Raw genomic sequence first — 6,327 nt, forward strand, 5'->3', positions numbered from 1 at the left:
TATTAGAGGAATATCTACAAAATGCCAAAGGAAATGATTATTAACCTAGAACATGATATACAGCCATATTATAAATCAAATGTGGGGTAAAGAAGACATTCAGGGATATGCTAGGACTGTGGGTTTGATCAGATCTTCTTCAGCTCCTTTCCATCTAGGTGAATCTGCCTTGGTCAGCTAAGGAGTAGGACCAGTTTCCCAAGCTGCTCTCAGTTTATTGTCTCTGATATAAGCACTTTAATCAGTTTATGGCTATTTAATGCTAAGAATTGTAGAAAAATGAACAGGTAAAATGAGTAAATAGTGAGATGTCACAAAGTTTTCAAGAAACATTAAGATATTAGCATTAGATGTTATATGATATTTATATCACTTTACAGTTGAAAGACTTTTTATTTATTTATTTATTTTTTGAGACAAGATCTTGCTTTGTCACCCAGGCTGGAGTGCGGTGGCCCAATCTCAGCTCACTGCAACCTCTGCCTCTCAGGTTCAAGTGATTCTCCTACCTCAGCCTCCCAAGTAGCTGAGATCACAGGCTTAAGCCACCATGCCCGGCTAATTTTTGTATTTTTAGTAGAGATGGAATTTCACCATGTTGGCCAGGTTGGTCTCCAACTCCTGACCTCAGGTCATTCAACCACTTCAGCCTCCCAAAGTGCTGGGATTACAGGCATGAGCCACCACGCCTGGCCTGAAAGACTTTTTAAATATGCTTATATGAAAAAAAAGACCATATGGAAGGCACATGAAGGCCTAGAAACAGGCACATGATAGGGCCTTTGGTGGACAGAACCTAAAGTGATTCTCAGGGCTTGCTCACTTCTGGTATTTACTCCTTTGTAGAATCTTCTCCCGATGAGTTAATAAAACCCATGGCTTGTTTCTAACTAATAGAAGGTGATGAGATGTCATCGTGAAGACGTCATATTATATAAGGCTTCATTTTTGCAGCAGGCACATTCTAGAGGTCTCTTTGCCGGCTTGACAGAGTGAGGGCCATGCGGAGGAAGCTGATGTGGCAAGGAACTACGGGTAGCTTCTAGGAACCGCAGGCGGCTTTTGGAGCTATGGTTGCCTTATTGTGTCCTGCCCGTAAAGGGTTTCAGTCTTACAGATGCATCAGCATGAATTCTGCTAATAACTCAAGAGAGCTTTCACAGTGGAGGTTTCTATAGCAAAGCCTCCGGATGAAAACACCTTGACTCCAACCCTGGCCGACACTTTGATTCCGACCCTGTCAAAACTTAAGTAGAGGACTCTGCTAAGCTGTGCCTGGACTCTGACTGATAGAAACTGTGGGATGTGTGTTGTTCGAAGCTACTAATTTGTGGTATTTTGTTATGAAGCAATAGAAAACTAGTATAGTGTTCAATACATGCTAACTCGCATTGCCTAGAAAGACAAATACCATATGATCTTACTTATATGTGGAATCTAAAAGAGTCATACTCCTAGAGCCTGTAAACCCAGAGACTCTAGAGGCTGAGCTGGGCAGATCACGTGAGCCCAGGAGTTTGAGGCTGCAGTGAGCTTCAGTGAGCGATGACTGCGGCACTGCACTCCAGCCTGGGCAACAGAGCGAGACCTTGTCTCTAAAAAAGAATTCAAAAGTCTTTTTTGTTCCATTGTCTGGATGTGCCACAGTTTATTTATCCATTCACCTACTTAAGAACATCTTGGTTGCTTCCAAGTTTTGGCAATTACGAACAAAACTGCTTACAAACACCTGTGTGCAGGTTTTTGTGTGGGCATGAGTTTCCAACTCTATTGGGTAAATAGTAAGGAGCATGATTGCTGGATGATATGGTGAGAATATGTTTAATTTTGTAAGAAACTACCACTGTCTTCCAAAGTGGCTATACCGTTTTGCATTCCCACCAGCAATGAACAAGAGTTCCTGTTGTTCCACATCCTCCCCAGCAGGATGTTTTGTGGTGTTCGTGTTTTAGATTTGGGGCATACTAATAGGTGTGTAGTGAAATCTCACTGTTGCTTTCATTTGTAATCCCCTATGATGTCAAACATCATTTCATATGCTTTCTTGCCATCTGCATCTCTTCTTCGGTGAAGTGTCTTAGTCTTTTGCCCATTTTTAAATTGGCTCATTTGTTTTCTTGTTGTCGAGTTGTAAGAGGTCTTTGTTTACTTTTGGACACATTTTATCATACATGTCTTTTGCAAATATCTTATCACAAATGAGAAGACTGGGAGAAGTCTTCTCATTCTCTTGATAAAAGTAATTTTAAGGAGTATAAATTTTAACATTTATGTCAACTCATTTAGATCCAAAAAAATTTAAGGTGGTCTAAATGTTTAACATTAAGTAATACTGAATAATAATCAATGTTCACTTATGTGTATGATACTTTGTATTACTTCTTTTAAGCTGGAAGTCTTGCTGTATTACTCATAACTTAGTATAACATTACTACTGATTTTTTTCAATTATGTATAGGTATAGCTCAAAAAATAACTTTAGTATTAAGGAGTAATATATTTGCCTCAAACAATATATTAAATATTAAAATTTTGTTAAAGAAAATACCACGTTCACAACTGCAACTAAATTGTCTAAATAGAATGCTAGCCCCATTGGGTGAAAGAAATACATTGATATCATGCCATAAATATTGTCTGGAAAACACGCAATGTGTTGTTCAGATTTAATTAATATAATATATTTCATTGTATGCCATTATATGAGGAAGAATGCTTAAATGAAACAAGCAATAAATATTCACTTGGTATAAAGTTTATTTAAAATAAAAACATAATAAAGTTTTAGGAAAAATATGAATTTAAAAAATTGGTTGCTTTTTCAGATCACGAAAATACTGATACACGTGTATTGAAATACCTTAAACTGTTGAAGTGTTAGAGAAACATTTTTCAAAAAACAAAAAAAGCTGGAGGAGACACACAATATAAAAGAATGAAGGTACTGATATATGTCACACTTGTTTCAAAATGACCACACAGGCAGAACCTACACAAGAATTAAATTCTTTAAAAATACAGAAATGCTAGAGATTCCCCTAATAGTGTTAATGGCATATATAACATTCCAAATCAAATAACTAACAAAAATTTAATTCACATTCAATTAAAACAAAAACAATATGAGTAATGTGAAATTGAGTTTTTGTTAAGCACTGACAAACCTTTCAGCATTAAAAAGTCTCCCGTACATCTAGGAAGAGTGTACACACATGAATTAGCTGAGAAATAGAAAACTATGGATTAGAATTTTAGAGGCGGACTTGAAACCTAAGACATGGAAGAACTGTTGCTCTGCAGTTTTTAATTGTTCTGAGAGTTTTCTCTATGTATTCGCTCAGAGGGCATTAAAAGATGCAAAACTTGGGGCCGGGCACGGTGGCTCACGCCTGTAATCCCAGCCCTTAGGGAGGCCGAGGCGGGCAGATCAACTGAGGTCAGGAGTTTGAGACCAGCCTGGCCAACATGGTCTCCACTGAAAATACAAAAATTTGCAAGGTGTGGTGGCAGGTGCCTGTAATCCCACCTACTCAGGAGCCTGAGGCAGGAGAATCGCTTGAACCTGGGAGGCGGAGGTTACAGTGAGCCATGATCACTCCACTGCACTCCAGCCTGGGGGACAGAGCGAGACTTCTGGAAAAAAAAAAAAAAAGATGCAAAACTTTGACACAGCAGGCCGGTGTGGTGGCTCATGTCTGTAATTACAGCACTTTGAGAGGCCGAGGTGGGCGGATTGCTTGAGCTCAGGAGTTGGAGACCACCATGGGCAACATGGTGAAATCCTGTCTCTACAAAAAACACAAAAATTAGCCAGGTGTATTGAGGCGCACCGGTAGTCCCAGCTACTCAGGGGGCTGAGGTGGGAGGATTGCGGGAGCCCCGAGGTTCAGGTTGCAGTGAGTTGTGATTGTACCACTGCACTCCAGCCTGGGTGGCACGGCAAGACCTTGTCGCAAAAACTTAAAAATAAAAATATTTTGACATAGCCAAAGTTTGCACTCTCTAACTTTTTTTCATTATCAAAAGAGAATATTCTATATAGAATTGTCTGTCCTACCGAAGGTATAACCTTGTAAATGTGTATTTGTCTTTTTCAATCCAGTTCTCCTTTTATATCCACATTTTACTCATTTCTTAATTGTCATAAAGTGGAAAACTGATCTAATTATATATAAAACCTTGTGTCAAAATAGATTTAATGATTAACACTAATCAATTGCTGGAAGACAAAACACAAACAAAACAGATAAACCAAACAAAACAACAAATCTACCACCAAACTTACAACAGAAATAGCAAATGGTGAAAGCAACAGAAATATATGTGACTGATACAATGTTGAGATACTTTCCTTTAATCATTACAAGCATTTGTCAATAACAATTCTATCATATTTTACTTTTTATATTTAAAGTATCATGATCTCCACATTGGATGCTTTATAAATATCACAATCTTAATGATGAATTCTAGACTCAATCAAGTTAGAGCAACTGCTTTACACAAAATGATAGCAGTAGACAAATCCAGGCAGCTGCTTGGGTGGGTGGCGTTGTCACAGGTTCTGAAGCTAGCTTGCAGTTAGAATTTTGGGAGTCAATAGAAGTAAATGAATTCGTGGAATATTTCAAATTATGATTCAGTAAAAGATGCATACATATCTTATAATTCTATTCATCATAAATGTGTTTCATATGTATATGAGAATACATCTAAATATATGTAACATGTACATATATAAATGTACGTATATATGAGAAATGCTTGTAAACTTCTGTCCCAAACTTAGAATTACGTACAAGATCCCTGAATTTCATAATTTGAGGCAGTGTAATTTTATACGCATGACATGGGACTAAAAAGTGTGCTCACTCATTCTAAACCCAGTTGTCACCAACCTGCTAGATTTTGGGCAAGCTATTCTTCCATGCCTTAGTGTGATTATAGCAAAGTAGAATTTGCCTGTAGCCCTTTAAAGAGGATTAAAATAAGTGCAAAGTGCGAAGTCACATGAGCAAAAGTGCTTATGTAAAGCCAAGACGCAACAAATAGCAAGATTTTTATACGCAACCTGGGTAACTTTTAAAAGCAAGTTAGATTTCCTAATTAAATGTAAATGTTGCTAGATGATTTACTTGCAACACACAACAAAGAGACTGAGAATCTAAAAGGATAAAGTCTTTGGCAGTCTGTAATGATTAAGGACTTACTTTTATCTGCCTTAAAATGATGCATCTTAAAAGAGAGACATACACTCACACATGCACTGTAATCTGATTTATACTTTCTAAACTTTTAATTTGGTAGGTGTTATCAAACATGTGGGTTTGCAGTCTCACTCTTGTAAAAATTATAAAACAAAATAAATAATGATCATTTATAAATGATCCTAAATGATAAGAAAATGTAATGCCTGGAAAAAAAAATAAAGCACAGAAATTTCTATTCCATTTTCCAGGAGTATGTTATTTCTTGAGCTCCTGGAAGAGGAAACAAACTCACATATACCTACATACCCACCCAGATAAATTTGTGTGCACATACTCCAGAAATTCATAGCTTATATGCTGCTACATTCTTAAGGAAAAACTGGTTATACATATGATTTAGAAGAAGAGGCAAAAAATGGGTTTAAATGATTATGGTGTTTTCCTTTTGTGTTCAGACATATTAAGAGATGCAAAAGGTTTCTGGTAACGTTAATCAATATTATTTTAAGAGGAGAAAAGCAAATTACTTTTTCCAGATTCTCAAACTATTATTTATGAAGTTTAACCAGTTTCAAAATAATCATATGTAGTTATATAGGGAGATAATTTTGCAACAAAGATGGGAGTATTTACTAATCAGTAACAGGGGCAACTTCATTAAGTTCTAGTGTCTCCTAGATTTGAGGTCTGTTTGTTTATTTGATAGCATAACAACCCTTGCAAATCCTTTTCATTGCAACCCTGTATCCTCTGAAGAACTAACTTCATCGCAAATAGTATTTTTTAGAACAAGAAAACTACTGACCCCACTATCTATAATAAAACATGTCTGACACCAAGAGTTAAGAATTAAACCCTGCAAAATATGATGACTGCTATGCAATAATTTAACATATAAAACCAAGTGATTATATTAAGGTCACAGATTTATACTGAAATGTCAAAGTCTGTGAAGTATTTCTAACCCCCCGCCAAAAAAATCCTAAGAAAGAGTCCAATATATTTTTGGATAATTTTTTTTTTTTTTTTTTTTTTTTGAGACGGAGTCTCGCTCTGTCACCCAGGCTGGAGTGCAATGGTGCAATCTCGCCTCACTGCAACTTCCACCTCCCGAGTT

This window comes from Theropithecus gelada, chromosome 14, assembly GCF_003255815.1.
Source record: "Theropithecus gelada isolate Dixy chromosome 14, Tgel_1.0, whole genome shotgun sequence".
Lineage (NCBI taxonomy): Eukaryota > Metazoa > Chordata > Mammalia > Primates > Cercopithecidae > Theropithecus > Theropithecus gelada.